The sequence below is a fragment of the Microcebus murinus genome, chromosome 8, assembly GCF_040939455.1.
Source record: "Microcebus murinus isolate Inina chromosome 8, M.murinus_Inina_mat1.0, whole genome shotgun sequence".
NCBI lineage: Eukaryota > Metazoa > Chordata > Mammalia > Primates > Cheirogaleidae > Microcebus > Microcebus murinus.
The window spans coordinates 92,734,651-92,752,296 of NC_134111.1; the positions used below are offsets into that span (position 1 = coordinate 92,734,651).

Genomic DNA, 17,646 nt, shown 5'->3' on the forward strand with positions numbered 1-17,646 from the left:
ATCACTCAGTTTAGTTCTGTGAGGAGGTGGAATATGGGAAGGTTGTCTTTGAGAAGGTTAGGAACCACTTTGGGAAAAACTTGGTTCTTTAAAATATGTACATACTGTTTTTGTTTTTTTCAGCCTAAATGCTCAGAGGCTGGCAGAAGCTTCTGCTTTTTTGATGAGTAGCAAACAATCAGGATAAACTGCAGGTCGGTCTTCCCATTGCTCTTCCTCCATCTGTGGAAAGCTCCATTGTGTTCCTGTTCAGCAAGCCAAGGCACTAGATATCAGAGATCCTGTTTCTGTTCTCTGTGCCAGTCTTTTCTCTCTCTCTCTCTCTCTCTCTCTCTCTCTCTCTCTCTCTCTCTCTCTCTCTCTCTCTCTGCCTGGCTCTAAGGTAAGCAGCAAGTATATCTACATGTGTGATAAAAGCAAGTGACAGGAATGTTGAGTCACTGCTTCTCAAACTTTCATTTGCACATCAATTACTTTGTTAAAAATGTTATTAAAATGTGGATTCTGATTCAGTAGATCTGGGCAGGGGTCTGAGAGCCTGCATTTCTGACAAATTCCCAAGTGAGGCAGCTGCTGCTGCTGGTCCAAAAAACACATTTTAAGTAACAAAATAAGAAGATAAGAATAAATCACAGTTAGGTTTTCCCAAGTTTTAATTAAAGCTGTTTTGTACCTAAGTGAGGTAAATTAGGTACTCCTGATAGACTTTTAGTTAATGCTTTGATACTTCCACAATTTATGCAAGTTTGAGAAATATGCTCTTGAGCAAAGTGTGATGACACAATGAATACAAGGGTGTTATGATTTAAAGATTCCATAGAAAATATATAAAACAGATAAAATATAAAACATACAAAAATGTTTTTGTATTTGTATATGGATCCTAGAAATGTTCACAAGATCATTGGAGATTCAGTATGAACAAGAATACATTAATAGCAAGATGCATATAAACCAGCTTTATGAGTGGTTTGTTTTTCAAAAAAATTGGCTGTTTTGGTATAGTCGTACTTCATTGAAAATTTCTAGACTGAAAACAGTCCTTAAAATGGTAGGAAAAATACAAATGATAAAGTTTTTCAATAGTTAAGATCTGAAGGAGCAAAAGAAAAACTAAACCGATGTCTATGTCTTATCAGTGCCTTTGCTGTGCTGGTTAAATATTTTAAATATCCTTCCCCTCAAACGTATCAATTTGACAAGCACTTATTGAGTGCCTGTTGCATGTCAGGCACTGAGCAAGGCACTGGGATACAGGGGTGAGAGAAACAGACATGGTTTGTTGTTCTCGTGCATCTTCCAGTCTAGAGCTGTGCTCATCTGTACAGTTGTCACCAGCCACATGTGGCTGTCGAGCACTTGAAAGGTAGCTAGTCCAAACTGAGACGTGTCATAAATACAAATAAACACGGGGTTTAAAGGAATACCCCCGAAAGTATCTAATTAATAATTTTTAATATTGAATACAAGTTGAAATGATAATATCTTGGACCCATTGTGTTATACAAAATGTATTATGAAAATTAATTTCACTTGTTTTCTTTTTACTATTATTTTTATTTTTTTAATGTACCAGAAAAATTTTTAAATTACATGGCTAGCTCCTGTTGTATCTCCAATGAATGGTGCTGGTCTAGAACAGTTGGCCAGTGATTCTCAAATGTTATCGTGTCTATGAATCACCTGAAAATGTTGTTAAAATGCTGATCTTGTTCAAATAGGCCTGGCATTCTGCATAAGCTCCCAGGTGATGCTAATGCTACTATTCCATGGAGCCCCCTTTAGTACTAAGGGACTAGAAGACTTCTGAAATGGAAAATTGAATGTGGGTTGAAATATGTGATTAAGAAAAAACATAGGAATGCATTCAGGGTAGAAAGGATGATGAACTGAAAAGATCACAGAAGAAATCACTGAAGTAAATGTAGTATGAAGATAGTTTTTCAGATAAACTTTGAAGAAACAGTTTGATGTCTTACGAGACAATCAAATGTACCATCAAGGGCCAGGTGCAGTGGCTCATGCCTGTAATCCTAGCACTCTGGGAGGCCAAAGTGGGAGGATCGCTTCAGCTCAGGAATTTGAAACCAGCCTGAGCAAGAGGGAGACCCGGTCTCTACTAAAAATAGAAAAAATTAGCCGGGCGTTGTGGTGTACACCCGTAGTCCCAGCTACTCGGGAAGCTGAGGCAGGAGTATCGCTTGAGCCCAGGAACCTGTTGCCACAGCACTCCAGGCTGGGCACCAGAGCAAGTCTCTGTCTCAAAAAAAAAGAAAATGTACTGTCAATACCAACATCGGGGTATGTACTCCTCTAAACATGTGCATGTATATACACACGGTATTCATAGTCAAATTCAACAAATGTGTATTGTGCTGACTTGGAGGAGTCATTGTAACTACCAGCACATTGGGTAGACCTTAGGGATAAAAAAATGAAGGTGATGTACTTCTTGTTCTCAAACAGCTCATTGTTGAATTAAAGAAAGTGATAAACACAACTGATAATAAAACAGCACAAGAAGCACTAAGCTCAAGGTAATGCCACATGATGTTTTGTTTCCTTTCACCTTTCTACTAACAACTGTACTCTGATTTTTCTGTGAGGAATTCACAGCTTCCTCTTCAACCACATTCTTTAAGTGTTTTGGGGTGCAGACTGGGGAACTCCACCCTAGGATCTAATGGTGAAGCAAGTGGGTCAGGCCTGAACAGATAGGGCCATGTTTTGGACACAAAGCTTGGGCAAGGAGGGACACACAACCCCTTAAGAGGAAATAAAATTTCTGGGAGGAGACCTTGAGTTTCCACAAGGATAGGAGCCTGAAAGGGCCATTAGCCATCTTGCTGCCAGGGGGACCTCAGGGTAGAGCAAACACTCACACTGAGGAAGCATTCCTGCAGAATAAAGAGTCGAAGCTGCCCTTTCTGACATCTTTTGGGCCCAATATCAAGCTGTCCCTGAAGGCAAATATAGTCCAGGACCATTTGAGTTTGTAAGCCAATAAATTCCGTTTATTTAAGCAAGGTTAATTTGCATTTTCTATTCCTTGTAACCTAAAGAGGCCTAACTGGTAAACCAATAGCATGAACAAAACACAGAAAATGGAACAAGTAATTTTGCAAATGGCAAAGCAAGATCTAAAAGGCCTTTATATGATAGGATTGTGTTCCTTAATATGTTTATGGATTCTGCAAATTGGGCAGGATTCCTAAAAATGCCAGGTCAAGTTGACAGGATACAAGAATACACTCCTAATCTCTAAGAGAGGCTCTCTAAAGCTGGAGGAACATTTTTCCTGCTGTAAATATCAGTTAGTTCCTCATTAGGGCTTAAATGTCACCTCTCAGTGCTGATTTCCCTGACCTCCCCACTCAAAATTGTCTCTCTTCCTCCTTTCTGCCATGCATCCTGTTTAAATGTCTGAAGAGCACTTTTGACTCTGTAATTGTCTTGTTTACTATTTTTATTTATTTATTATAACCATCTTAAACTTTTTAAGGGTCAGGACCTTTTCAGTCTTGCTAAGTGCTATATCTGCAATGTCTAGCACAGCATTTGTCTTCCGGTAGCACTTAAAGTTTGTGGAATTAATGTCCAATTAATTAGAGCATTGAATCCAAGCTTGGCTTCCACATATTTTTTAATGCTATAGAGAAACCATAGCATGTCCGGAGAAAAGAAACAAAAAGGATGAAAGGGGTGGGAAGCAAGTTTACTAAGGAACTTTGAAAGAAATTAATACGAATGATTTCAGAGAAGAGAACACTCAGGGATTATTTATTTATTTCATAATTATATGAAGGCTCTTTATTAGAAAAATGGGGAAAAAAAAGCTGCTTTCTATTGTCACAAACTTCTAAAGCAAAGGGAGAAACAAACAAGGGCACTTTCATTGGTCCTAGGGAAGCAGCTTGAATGTCATCAGGTTAAGCAAAGTAGTTCAGTGCCCAACATATTGTCGCTTTCTTCAGCTTCTCTACTTTTATCAAGAGGGCAAGACTGTTGGTTGCTTTCCCAATAACTATTATCCCCTTCATAGCTAGTAACAGAACCCTGATTTTAGTTAAGATGGCACTGTGTGCTTCTAAGAAATTGCATGTTCCAGCTTCCTTAGTATGTCATGATATTCTGGCCAATGAGATGTAAGGACAGATGTTGTGTGGAGAAAACTCTTTAAAGGAAATACTAGAAGTTGCATCTCTTTTGCATTGTCCTCTTCTTGTTTCCTGATGCCTGAAATGCAGACGTAATGGCTGGAGCTTCAGTAGCTATTTTTTGACTATTTTATAGGTATGAAAGTCACACACTTAAGAAGTATATACTGAGAATGGCAGAACAGAAAGAGAGAAGCATCACAGGTTCCTGCTGATTTTGTGGAGTTGCCATACTAGCCATGGACTATCAAGTTCCAGATTCCTTTTATGTGAAATAAAAAATCCTTGTATATTTCAGTCACTATTATTTTGAATTCTTAGTTATATGCAGCCAAACTTAATTCTAATAATCTTGATTTTCTATTTTCAATCAAATATATAAAGTCTATATTACAGAAGATCTTAAAAATAATAGAGAAACAGTTATTTTGGAGAGTTTAATATAACTGCCTGAATTCAGGGTTCTTTACATATGTACTTAGGTGGAAAGGAGACTCAAATTATTTGATAAATTATAGAGAAGATTCAGTAAAGATAATATAAAATATTCTATATGCAGAGGCTCATATATATATATATATATATATAAAATAGAATAGCAATCAAACAAGCCCAACAACAGATTAAAAGGGACTGTTAGATATATAAGCATGTGTAGCTAATAAATGTTCACTTCTTTAATTGGGAATTATTATCAATCAAAATTAACCAGGAATGAAAAAGTATGTGGTGTTACTTATAAAAGCTAATGAATTTCAGGCTATTTTAATGGAATTCTAATGTATGAGGACCGAGAACAGATCCTTTCAATATATTTTACAATTGTCAGGTCCTTGATAAAATCTAGGTATTCTGTTTTATCCTCCAAATGATGAAGAGGGGAAAAGAACAATAAAAATGATTAAAGGGATAGAAAATAGGTTATTTGGGAAAGGGTTTTTTTTTTTTTTTTTAAAGTTTTGTCTAGCATGGAAAATAAAAAGTAAAAGAGGACTTAAAAGTACGTTATGCATGTGAAGAGTTATTAAAAGGAAGCTGGCCAGTTTTTAATCATTAAAGTAGAATAAAATCAAATTACCTTAAATGGAAGGAACTGCTTATTGAGAGGGTGTGTACCCAATCCAGTAAAGGCTGCAGTAGAATCTCAATCCCTAGAGAGCTTTATAAAGTCTGGCATGGATGTGAGGGAATCCCACTGTGATGTCTCAGCTGCTGATCAACCATGTGTAGCCCTCCTGAAGCTGACAGCCTGTGTTGAAAAGAACTTCCTAGAAAGAGTGACATTTGGCCACAGGACCTCTTAGAATTCTTCTCTTGATTCTTTTTGTCTGCCTGAAAACTCATAGCTCACTGTAACCTCAAACTCCTGGGCTCAAGCAATCCTCCTGCCCTAGCCTCCCAAGTAGCAGGGACAACAGGCATGCGCCACCATATCCTGCTAATTTTTAAATCTTTTATAGAGATAAGGTCTCGCTATTGTCCAGGCTGGTCTCAAACTCCTGGCCTCAAGTGATCCTCCTGCCTTGGCCTCCCAAAGTGCTAGGATTACAGGTGTGGGCCACTGTGCCCAGCCCTCATTTTTCAAAATTAGGTCACTGGAAAATTCTTTGAAATATATTCCAGGTTTTTTTTTAAAACAAAATGATAAGTGGCAGACATTGTTGATGGTCCACTTGTAGCAGATGTTGTGGGTGTCCTGCACACACCCCCTTGGCATTCCCGTGTTCAGCATGTGCTGATGACATCTGGAAATGTCCACCTCAGGGCTTTCCCTCCACCAGTGCCTAAGTCAGTAATGCCTCCTTACCGGGATGGATCCATAATCTGGGTACGAGTTTGTTGTTCCTGCTCACTGAGCCAGCACCACAAACCGAGGGCTCCCAGAATGTCTGATCTGCTCTCATAGAATCCTGTATAACATTGGTCTGGGACCGAGGGACCCATTTTATGGCAGAGGAGCAACAATGGGCGTGTGACTATGGGTCCCACCATATACTTCACCACTGAGAAGTGCTGCTTGATGGAACTCTTAGAGTCCCCTTAAAGGACCACCAAAGGAGCCAGCTTGAGGATGATGTTCTGTTGGGGTGGGTGTTCAAAACGTGGCATATGGTACTTTGAGAATCAAAGGTCGAATGATAGTGTGTCCCCAGTAGCTAGAATACCCTCCCCCAGCCCCAGCAGATGATCTATGATTGAGCTAGATTTATTAGGGTAAATTAATTTGCTGGCAATTGGTTTAGGGAAATTGGGCTGAATGCCTCTTGGAAAGATGTAGCTCCTCAATAAACATAAACTGACATGTAAGGAGAAGCTGTTTTTCCTTTCTGGTTTTGGATGCGTTGTGCAAACTAATGCTTGGTGCAGTTGCAGCCGTTTTAGAACGTGAAGGGAGAGACAGCGTGGAGACTGAGAATGGCAGAGTGAGAGAAGAGGTAGAAGGAGTTGGGTCCTTGATGACACCATTGAGCCTTTGAAGCAGCCCAGGAACTGCTCCCTCTGGATATTTTGTTAAGTGAGATACCCGATGGATTTATTGTTTAAGCCATTTTCAGTGCAAAATGGGTTATTTCAGGGGATATCCATGGCAGATATTGCTAGTTAAGCTTTCCTACATTTCTCCCTTCTCATGGCTTCCTCGGTGCTGATGGTGCCTACTTTCCATTACAGAGGCTAGACATGCCTCTCTAGCACTTTCCCAGCCTCCCGTGCAGCTAGGGTATGGATGAGTGACCCAATTCTGGCCAATGGGATTTATGGAGTGATCTGTTGTGAGCCTCCTGAGAAGGAGTTTCCTCCTTAATAAAAAGTGGTATTTAGGGAACATCCCCTTATTTTTTGGCCAGATGCTGTTGTGTCTTCATGTGACACTTGAAACTGTGGCTGCCATCTGCGACTATGAGTGGATGGCTTAACGATGAAGCCAGTATCCTAAGAATGACAGAGGGAGATGGGAAAAGCCCATGTCCTCAACTGAACTGATCTTGAATTTTCCCTGCCTCTTGAGTTCTCTTTATATGAGATAAGAAATATCATTCATTTTTAAAGTTATTTTTGGTCATGTTCTACTCCTCGAAGCCAGAGCCATCTTTACTCAAATATAGGTATCATATGCCACCTTAATTCCTGCTCTCTGCCCCCAAAATCCACTAGTAGTGAAAGAACAAAAAAGTTTCTGTTAAAATTTTAAACATCAGCTGATCCTCATATTATATTACAATGATTATGGAAAATGCTAGTAGTATGTTAGGATATGGTCACAGACTATTTCTGTGACCCTTCATGTGAAACAGATTGTTAGGTATTCAAGAAAACAACAAAGACATCTCCCTTCAATGTTCCCACAATTTAGAGGAATAACAAAACTCTAAAAGGGACTGCCATGCTCCTATAGATGTTTTCATTTAATTGGACATTTTAGTTTCTGCATTGAATTTGAACAAAAAGAAGGAAGATATAGCCAAATTCCATAATGCTCAAAAGCTATCAATAAAAATGTACTTTCAAAAAGAAAATCAAGCCAAAACCTAATCCAGAGCAAGGCCCTAACTCTCTTTAGTTCTATGAAGGCTGAGCAAGGTGAGGAAACCGCAGAAGAGTTTGACGCTAGCACAGTTTGGTTCATGAGGTTGAAGGAAAGAAGCCATCTTCATAACATAAACGTGCAAGATGAAGCAGCAAATGCTGATGTAGAAGCTGCAGCAAGTTGTCCAAAAGATCTAGCTAAGATTATTGATGAAGGTGGCTACACTAAAAAACAGATTTTCAACATAAACAAAATAGCCTTCTATTGGAAGAAGAATCCTTCTAGGACTTTTATTGCTAGAGAGAAGTTAATGCCTGATTTCAAAGCTTCAAAGGACAGGCTGACTCTTTTATTGGGGTCTAATGCAGCTGTTGACTTTAAGTGGAAGCCAACACCTATTTACCATTCTAAAAATCCTATGGCCCTTAAGAATTATGCTAAATATACTCTGCCAGTGCTCTGTAAATGGAACAACAAAGCTTGGATGACAGCACATCTGTTTACAGCATGGTTTACTAAATATTTTAAGCCCACTGCTGTGACTTACTGTTCAGAAAATAAGATTCCTTTCCGAATATTACTGCTCATTGACAATGCATCTGGTCATCCAAGAGCTCTGATGGAGCTGTACAAGGAAATGAATGTTGTTCTCACACCTGCTAACACAATATCTATTTTATAGCCCATGGATCAAGGAGTAATTTCAACTTTCAAGTCTTATTTTTAAAGAAATTTTGTAAGACTATAGCTACTATAGACAATCATTCCTCTGATGGATCTGGACAAAGTAAAATAAAAACCTTTTGGAAAGGATTCAGTACTCTAGATGCCATTAAGAATATTAATGACCCAAGGGAAGAGATCAAAATATCAACATCAACAGGAGTTTGAAAGAAGGTGATCCCAACCCTCATTAATGACTTTGAGGGTCAAGACTTGAGTGGAAGAAGTCACTTAAGATGTGTTGGAAATAGCAGGAGAACTAGAAGTAGAAGTGGAGCTTGAAGAAGCAACTGAATTGCTGCAATCTCATGATAAAACTTGAATGGATAAGGAGTTGCTTCTTATGGATGAGCAAAGAAAGTGGTCTCTCGAGATGGACTCTATTCCTAGTAAAAGTGGTATGAACATTATTAAAATCACAACAAAGGATTTAGATTATTACAAAAATTTAGTGGATAAAGCAGTGGCAGGGGTTGAGAGGACTGACTCCAATTTTGAAAGAAGTTCTACTGTTTCTAAAATGCTATCAAATAGTATTGCACGGTTTGGTATGTGTAAAGAAAAAGAAAAAAATCCAGCATTTCATTCTACAAGGAAATCTTTCGTAAAAGGAAGAGTCAATCTATGCAGCAAATATCAATGTTACCTTATTGTAAGAAATTGCCACAGCAACCCCAACCTTCAGCAAGCACCACCTTCATCAGTCAGCAGCCATCAACGCTGATGCAAGACCCTCCACCAGCAAAAAGATTATGATTCACTGAAGGCTTAGAAGATATGTTACCATGTTTTAGCAATAAAGTATTTTTAAATTAAGGTATGTACTTTTTGAAGACATAATGCTAATGCACACTTAATAGACTATGGTAGTGTAAACACAACTTTGATATGCATTGGAAACAAAAAAATTCGTGTGACTTGGAACCAAACTTGCAATATCTCTGAGGTATGGCTGTACATTTATTTCTGTTTAGCTTAAGTGTTAAACAGAGAAGAATTTAGAATTTTAATTCCCAGGAATATTTTCTTTTAAATATAAACACATGTCCCTAACATATAACATATATTCCATAATATAGAAAGACATAATGAAGAAAGATGTTGCTGGAATTCTACTAGTCTGTTTTAGGCTTATTGCTGGAAAAAAGAGTTCAATATTAGTTTTCCTCTGTTGGAAGTTACTCGGTTTTTCTAGAGGCTTTTTGGGGTTCCGGAACTACCACTTCTAAAGCATGCTTCCTTCTGCACAACCGTGAAGGTCTTTTCAGATAAGGAATTCTATATTCCACTTATCTTCAGGGTGTATCCTTTGATAACATTTCAACAGATTAACTGGCAATTGACATGCCATATTTTGTTGTGGGAGAACAGGTTGCCTGAGTCAGGTATCCATTCCTTGAGGTAACTAAATTGGCCTGTGCCCAAGGTGAATGAGCTTTCTTTGTTCTGTGCATCATCGCTCCACCTAGTTCAAGTTCTGGCAGCTTCCTGATTTTGAGATTCTCCTGAGAAGTGAGTCCCTGCTTTTAAAGCCTGAGGCTGGCTCATGCAGGCAACCTTTCACCTACTTAAGGAAAAGTTCAAAATAAACAATATGTTGGGTTAAAAAATAAAAGAGCCCAACCCTGCTACTATTAGGATAATAAAAGTCTTCCTTCTTATAGTACACAGTAGTTGTTATTTTATTCATTTGTGTTTTGGTGTGTGCGTGTGTGTTTATGTTTTGTTTGTGGGGAGGCAGTCTACTTACGTGGGGTGGCTTTTTTCCCTTGTGCAGTGTCCAAAATGAGATACAATGGCAAACTCTTTAAAATACACAAACACTTTAGCTACCTAAGAAGAACGTTCAAAAGCAACAATTTGGAGTAAACTTTATTTTTTGAGAAGAAATATCAATTTCGTATAGTGAGTGCATTTAAGGGAAATTGGGTTATACACTGGGTGAAAGTGAGGCCAAAACGAGAAATAATAATGAACATACTTTGAGTTCTTGAGCCTCTTCCCACCTCAGCCATTTCCAAGAGTAATTTCATTTTGCACGATTTGACAGAAATTGGTGCACGAACAGAGCTAATCTAATCTAGTAAAAAATGAAAACGACTATGCATATAATTTCATAATCTATATTGAGATTCATACATTACAGCAATAGCGGTGCGTTTGCAGTTCTCTTTTTCGGGGGCTGGGGGTGGTCTTTCCTCCTAGAGGGACGGCCCTCCTGCAGCCCCGGCTGGAGTGGCCTCTCCTCCCACGTTGCGGCCGCAGATAACTGCTCCCCTCCCCCACCGGCCGCAGTCTGTCCCTCCCCGCCGACCGGGTCCCCGCCCCGCGCCGGCTGCGGCCGAGTCCCGGCCGCCGCGTCTCCGCGGAATGACCCGTAGTAACCCCGCCCCGCCCCGGGCCGCCAGCGCCGCGCTCCCCGGCCCGAATTCGATAGGCCCAGCCCCGCACGCGCCACCGCCCGCGGGCCAATGGGCGGCGTCCTCTCTGCATATGCAACGAGTGCCGGCCGGGGGTGCGCGTCCCGGGCGGTTCGGCTCAACAGACGCTGGCCTGCCGGCGCCGGGGAGCGACGCTGCCGTTGCCGGGGCGGACTCGGCAGCAGACGGTCGTCCCCTCGCAGTGCGACCGCGACGGCTGCGCCAGGGTCCCCAAGAGGCGGCGCGGGGCGTGGATGCTCTGGGGCTCAGCCAGGCCTGCGTGGGCCCGAGGCCGGAGGAACCCGGGCCCCGGCGTCGCGGTGAGTGCGGCGCCGGGTGTGGGAGCGGCGGGGGCCGGTTGGCGGCGCGGCCTCCGCATGCGGCTCGGCTGGGCCCGAGGGTCGCCCGGGCCTGGGAACAGGACGCGGCGAGCCTGGGGGCCCGGGGCCCCGCGTCGCCGCCCAGCGTGGCCCCGGGGGTGTGCGCGCAGGCGGCCGCGGCGCTGGGAGAAGCAGCGGGAAGGGTGGGAGGCGGCCGCGGCGGGTCCCGGCTGACGTGGGGCCTCGGCCGCAGGGCCCACGCGAGCGGGGGAGCCGCAGCCCGAGCGGCGTGGGGCGGTGCCAGCGCCGCGCGGTCCCGGGGAGGAAGGATGCACCGGGTCCCCCGGGCGCTCTGGGGGCGGGCGCGGGTGGGGGCCGGCCGCTGGAATTAGACGGGCTCTCGCGCGGCCCGGGCACTGAGTGAGGTGTCCGTGGGAGGGAAACCCATGCTCGGAGGGGCAGGACTGTCTGTTGCTGCATGGCGTGACAAGAAATTGCGTGTGTGAGGTGGGTCGACCTTAGCTGTACGTTCTGGACCGTGTCTGTGGTGGTGGGATTGGGATTTAGACTGATGTCTGGGGTTGAGAGTTTGTAAGTTTGTTTTTCCCTAAGTGCGTTTCAATTAGACGCCAGAGATAGGATGTGTAACACTTAGGGAGAGCTTACTACCGGCAATCCTGTGGGGTAGGTATTATCAGGCCCCGTTTCACATGAGGAGCCCGAGGCACAGATTTAACTGGTTTGCCCAGGGAGTCTAGTATTAGGAAATGTGCTCTAAGCTATTGTATATGAGGGCCCTCAAAAATGGAAAGAGTAGAACCACGTCTTTAAAATTATGTGGAAGCTAGAGAGAGAATAGGTTTTGTGAATGAGATTATAGCTGAATAAAATGACAAATAGCTGGCATTTATTGAGCCTTTATTACATGTCACGGCGCTGTTCTAAGAGCTTTGCGCACATTGTCTTTACAGTGTTAACAGTCCTCTAGGGTAGAGGTTATTCCCATTTTACAACGGGAGAAACTGCAGTTTGAACACCTTAACTTGCCTCAGATCTCAGCTAGTTAAGACAAGAAGCTGGGATTCAGACAGGCCTGTCTAAATCCCGAGCTCTTACATCTAACCACTAATATTATGCTGCCTCTCCTCGGTGGCTGGCTGAATAGTTTTCACAGTGAATTTTAGTCTGGGTGGACAGGAGAGCCGTGGTTTGATGTTACCTTCTTTCATAATCATCACATCCTATTATGTATCCTCGTATTAGTTCTGAGAGTTAAGGGTGCTGCTGAGTTGCTCCTGAAGTGTCTCAGAAGGTTGTTATAGAGGAGAGGTGGATGACACGGGAGTCTGTTACGCAGACTTTATTCTTTTGTTTTCTGCGCAGTCCTTACACTTAGGGATCAGTAAGGCTTCTCTTATTACTCTGGCATGCATTTTCTCTTTAGACTTTTCCTGGTTTCTCTCCTCTTCTTCTTCTCCCCCCCCCTCCTTGTGAGACAGGGTCTTGCTCTGGCTCTGTTCCCGGGGCTAGAATGCAGTGGTGTCATCATAGTTCCACAGCAACCTCAAACTCCTGGGTTCAAGCAGTCCTCCTGCATAAGCCTTCTGAGTAGCTGGGACTTTGGGCATGTGCCACTTTGCCCAGCTAATTTTTCTACTTTTTGTAGAGATGGGGTTTGGCTCTTGCTCAGGCTGGTTTTGAACTCTTAGCCTCAAGCAATCTTTCCACCTCTTGCCTCGGCCTCTCAAAGTGCTAGGATTACAGGCTTGAGCCATTGTGCCAGGCACCTGGTTTCTCTCTTGTATAAAAAGTGGTGTTTCTGTAGCATGGCAGTGTTGTTGGGTATAGAGCAGAATGTTCCATTGGACCTAAGGGTCAAGGTGAGAAGTCACCTACTATCTTTGGATCTCAGTTTCTGGATTTGTGTTCGGCTTGGGTGACTTAAAGCTCAAATATTCTGTGAGTCTAAAATGTCCTCCTTGAAGGAAGAAAGGAAAGATGGGAGAAGTGAAGGATGACCAAATTATAAAGGGAAGATCATCCTTTTTCTACTCTGGGGCCAGGGAGTAGAGTCGGGGGATGCTGGGAATATAGCAGTGAATAGAATTGATGTAATCCCTGCCCTTATGGAGGAAACAGACAAGAAGCAAATGATCATTCAGATAAACATAATTACACGTTTTGATAAATGCAATGAATGAAAAGTATTTTTTTTTTTTTTTGAGACAGAGTCTCACTTTGTTGCCCAGGCTAGAGTGAGTGCCGTGGCGTCAGCCTGGCTCACAGCAACCTCAATCTCCGGGGCTCAGCGATCCTACTGCCTCAGCCTCCCGAGTAGCTGGGACTACAGGCATGCGCCACCATGCCTGGCTAATTTTTTTTTTGTATATATATTTTTAGTTGGTCAATTAATTTATTTCTATTTTTGGTAGAGACGGGGTCTCGCTCAGGCTGGTTTCGAACTCCTGACCTTGAGCAATCCGCCCTCCTCGGCCTCCCAAAGTGCTAGGATTACAGGCGTGAGCCACCACGCCCGGCGAAAAGTATTTTTTGAATGAAGATTATAAGCAGGATTGTGATTTAGATAGGAATCTAGTAGAGGGATCTTTTTTGAATTGATGTGATGAGATTTTTTCTAGATGACAGCCTTGAATTCTGAGGCCATAATTAAGTGTGTATAATGCAAAAGTTTGAGAACTTTAGAGCAACAATAATTCTTTTCAGTTCACAGTGTCTGTTCCTACCCAAAATGTCACTCCCGCTCACAGAGCCAGATAGGGAAATGAGATAGGGAACTTTTTCTAGCAGTCAATCTGTCTGCCTTCAGGGTACTTAAAGCTTAAATATTCCTATAATACTTACTACGTGTTCCCCTCTCAAGATGAACATTTGGGAAGCAAGACTCTGTGACATTTGGTCTTGAAGATAGAATTACGATTTTATTTTTTTGAAAAGCTAGGCCAAAGGTTACAGGCTTTGTAAATTTTAGATAAGCAGGATAGTAATTATCAAAACTTTTTTTTTCTTTTTTCGAGACAGAGTCTCACTATGTTGCCTGGGCTAGAGTGCCTTGGCATCAGCCTAGCTCACAGCAACCTCAAACTTCTGGGCTCAAGCAATCCTACTACCTCAGCCTCCTGAGTAGCTGGGACTACAGGCATGCGCCACCATGCCCAGCTAATTTTATATATATATATTTTTAGTTGTCTTGCTAATTTCTTTCTATATTTTTAGTAGAGATGGAGTTTTGCTCTTGATCAGGCTAGTCTTGAACTCCTGAGCTCAAACGATAACCGCTCCCCCAGCATCCCAAAGTGCTAGGATTATAGGTGTGAGCCACCACGCCTGGCCAATTGTCAAAACTTTATCCATTTTGGTTTACATTTTACAGGGTGATGTAACTTAAAATTTTCACCTCTTAGAACATTGTTTATTGATTTCTATATTGGGAATTATAAACTGTTAAATACCTAAATATTTCAGTTGAACACGTATGAAGCTAATACAAATAATTCATTGCAATGTATTTATTGAATGCCATCTGCACACAACGCAAAGAACTGTCCTGGGTTTACCATGTTGAATAAATAAAAAGATGAACTTGACAAAGTTTTTGCTTTCAAGGAGATTTCAGTTTAATGAATACTAATATTCAAATTTAAGCTTTTTTCTTTTTTCAGTGTACCATGTCATATATTGGCTGATTTGATGCTTTTAAGATCCTTATACAATGAGTCAGAAATATTGAGAAAATGATGATTTTAGATATAAAATTATCAAGACATGATGATAAATAGTATATGGGGTGGGAAAAGATGATGTCAAGTACTAGGTTTCAGCCTCGTGCAGCTAAAGGAGTATTATGTGCTATTCACTGAGCTGGGGCTTACTAGGAGAGAACTAGGTTTTTTACATGGGGAGAGCATGGCTTTAGTTTAGGAAATGTTCTTTTGGAGCTGACTTTGAGACCTCTTTTGAGGTACTGGTTTAGTGCTCAGAATTGGGGTGGACATTTCCATTTTGGAGCCCTCAATTTAGAGGTGAGAGCTAAAACCATAGGCATGAGTGAGATCGCCTATGGAGAGGCTATTAAATAAGAATAGGTGGAGTTGGGTAGAGGAATTTGAGCTTGCAAAGGAGACAGGAAAAGTGGCCAGAAAAATGAGAGGACAGCCAGAAGCAGCTGTCCTGCAGGAGGAAGCGGTTTATAGTCTGAGATGCTCCTGTGAGAGGAGAATTGAGAACAGTCCATTAGATTCAGTAACATGAAAGTCATGAAGGTCATTGGTGACGTTTGAAAGAGATGGTGATCTGGTGGCAGGGGTGGAAAGAGGGAGGAGACAGCAAGTACAAGTTACTTAAACTATTGTTCCCAAGAGTTTTGATTTCAGTATGTTTAAGCACTGATGGGAAGGCTCAGTGGAGAGGGAGAAGTTGAGTAAAGACTAAAAGAGGGTTTGTGCAAAGTTCCTGAGAGGATGGGAGCAGATGGGATCCAGAACACAAGTGAGGCTTGTGTTTTAGCTGTGAGGGGGGACACCGGTCTGCAGTAACAGAAGACAGGCCTGTAACTTACCATGGGACCCTAAGCACATTCCAAAAAATTCTTAAGAACTGATAAATTTCTAAAAATCAGCCCAGTTTTAGCTGATTTATGACATAGTCTTTTAGAAAACTCCACTACAATAGCATTGTGTGAAATTGATTTAATATATGCTTTAGTTTTGATTTCATCCCTCAGAAGGGTATATATTTTCATCTAACTTTTGATTATAGTTTATCTCTCTTCTGAAAAAGGAGACATTATAAATGTTAAATCTTGTGATTCCTTCTCTACTTGCTAATTTTTGGTTTTGTAACTAAAAGCTTTCAGACTGCTTCTGTTTTCCCAACATTTTAAGTGCCTTAATTCTTTTTATTTAAAGTTTTGGCTTCTGTTATTATTGGAATATGTTTCCTTACATGTTTTTCATGTTCCCCGTTTTGAGGGATAAAGAATTTGATGATCCAGTAGGCTCAGTTGATCTGCTAATTTTTGCTTAGAATTGAAGATATTTAACCTTTTGGATAAGTCACCTCTAAATACAGGCTTCTACTTGTTTGTGAAGGATATATGGGATCATTCATTTATGTATTTAGCCTATCTAGCAAGGCACTGGAAATCTGGAATTGAGTAATAGAGAATTCCTGCTCTCAAAGAGCTCACTGTTCACTAAAGGAAGGAGGTGTTTGAACAAACCTTACAGTATAGCATAAGGGAAGAAGGCATATGAGCAGATACATTACAGTATGGTAGTACTAATCAGTACTTCAGGGGAAGCAGCTAAGAAATATAGAAGTAGAAAAGTAGGCATAGAGTAAAGGAGGAAAAAGGGTACATGCATGGAGGTGATAGCTGAGCCAGGTTTTCCAAGATGAATTAAAGTTTTGCCAGGTGAAAAGGGAGCCAGGGAATATAATGTTTTACCTTGAATTTGGACTGTGTGTATGTATGAATCGGAGATGTTATAACAGTATCAAAGAATATTATTAGAAAAATTTTAATAAAGCTTATCTTACTATCCTAACATTGATTGCTAAAGAGGTGAAAAGCTGGCCATTTTCCCCTGGTTCTGTCACGGTCAACTTTTCTGTCTCCTATTTGATACAGAAAGTAATTGAACTTAGTTATATTCTTTTGATACAAAACTTAGGTTTTCTTTTTCTAAGCTAATGAATGGTTTTTGGAATAAGGATAATAGCTAACATCTTAACAGCATCCTGTGGTTTGGTGCTGTTCTAATTTTCTTATCAGTCTTATGAGATAGGTTCTTTTATTTTTACAGATGAGGAAACCGAAGCACAGGGGAACTTAAGTAACTTGCTTGAATGTGTGCTGGATTTCATCCCAGGCACTTTCATTCTAGAGTCCATGTTCTTAACCCTGGGCACTGCATCTCCTCTCTGGGGTGACAGTTGGCTCGAAGTTCATATTAACCTCTGGAGGCATAATTGTTTCTGGAAAGGAGCTGTGATGACATTTAGTGCTAATATTTACGTCTGTTTTAATTACGTATAGTTACTGCCCCAAATAAAACCCCTGATTTTTACAGGGAGGAAAACAAAAGAAATAACAAACTAAATTAAGAGAATTTAGCTAGAATTTTCTTCTTGTACTTCAACCTGAGTATTTTAGGATACATTCTCCTTTAACCTTCTTTCACATGAATCATTATCATTGCCCTTTCAGAGTTCTCTTTTGGATCAGGAATATAAAGGAATTTGGGATGCAGTAAAAAATGGAATGCTAATTCCACTCTCTTTTTTTAAAACATTTTATTTATTTATTTTCAGCGACAGAGTCTTGCTTTGTTGCCCCATCTAGGGTGCAGTGGCATGATCATAGCTCACTGCAACCTCAAACTACTGGGCTTAAGCGATCTTCCTGCCTCAGTCTCTCAAGTAGCTGGGATTACAGGTACCTGACATGATGCTTGGCTATTTTTTTCTCTATTTTTAGC

General features: G+C 41.3%; 1 protein-coding gene across 1 annotated transcript in view; it reads left to right on the plus strand.

Moving 5' to 3' along the window:
• The first annotated feature begins 10,856 nt into the window (after nucleotides 1-10,856).
• ACSL3 (acyl-CoA synthetase long chain family member 3) overlaps nucleotides 10,857-17,646 on the plus strand; it is a 67,504-nt gene continuing 60,714 nt past the window's right edge. The window contains exon 1 of the mRNA XM_012741942.2: nucleotides 10,857-11,146. The gene's annotated coding sequence lies outside the window, so the exon portion shown is untranslated. The remainder of the gene's footprint in view (nucleotides 11,147-17,646) is intronic.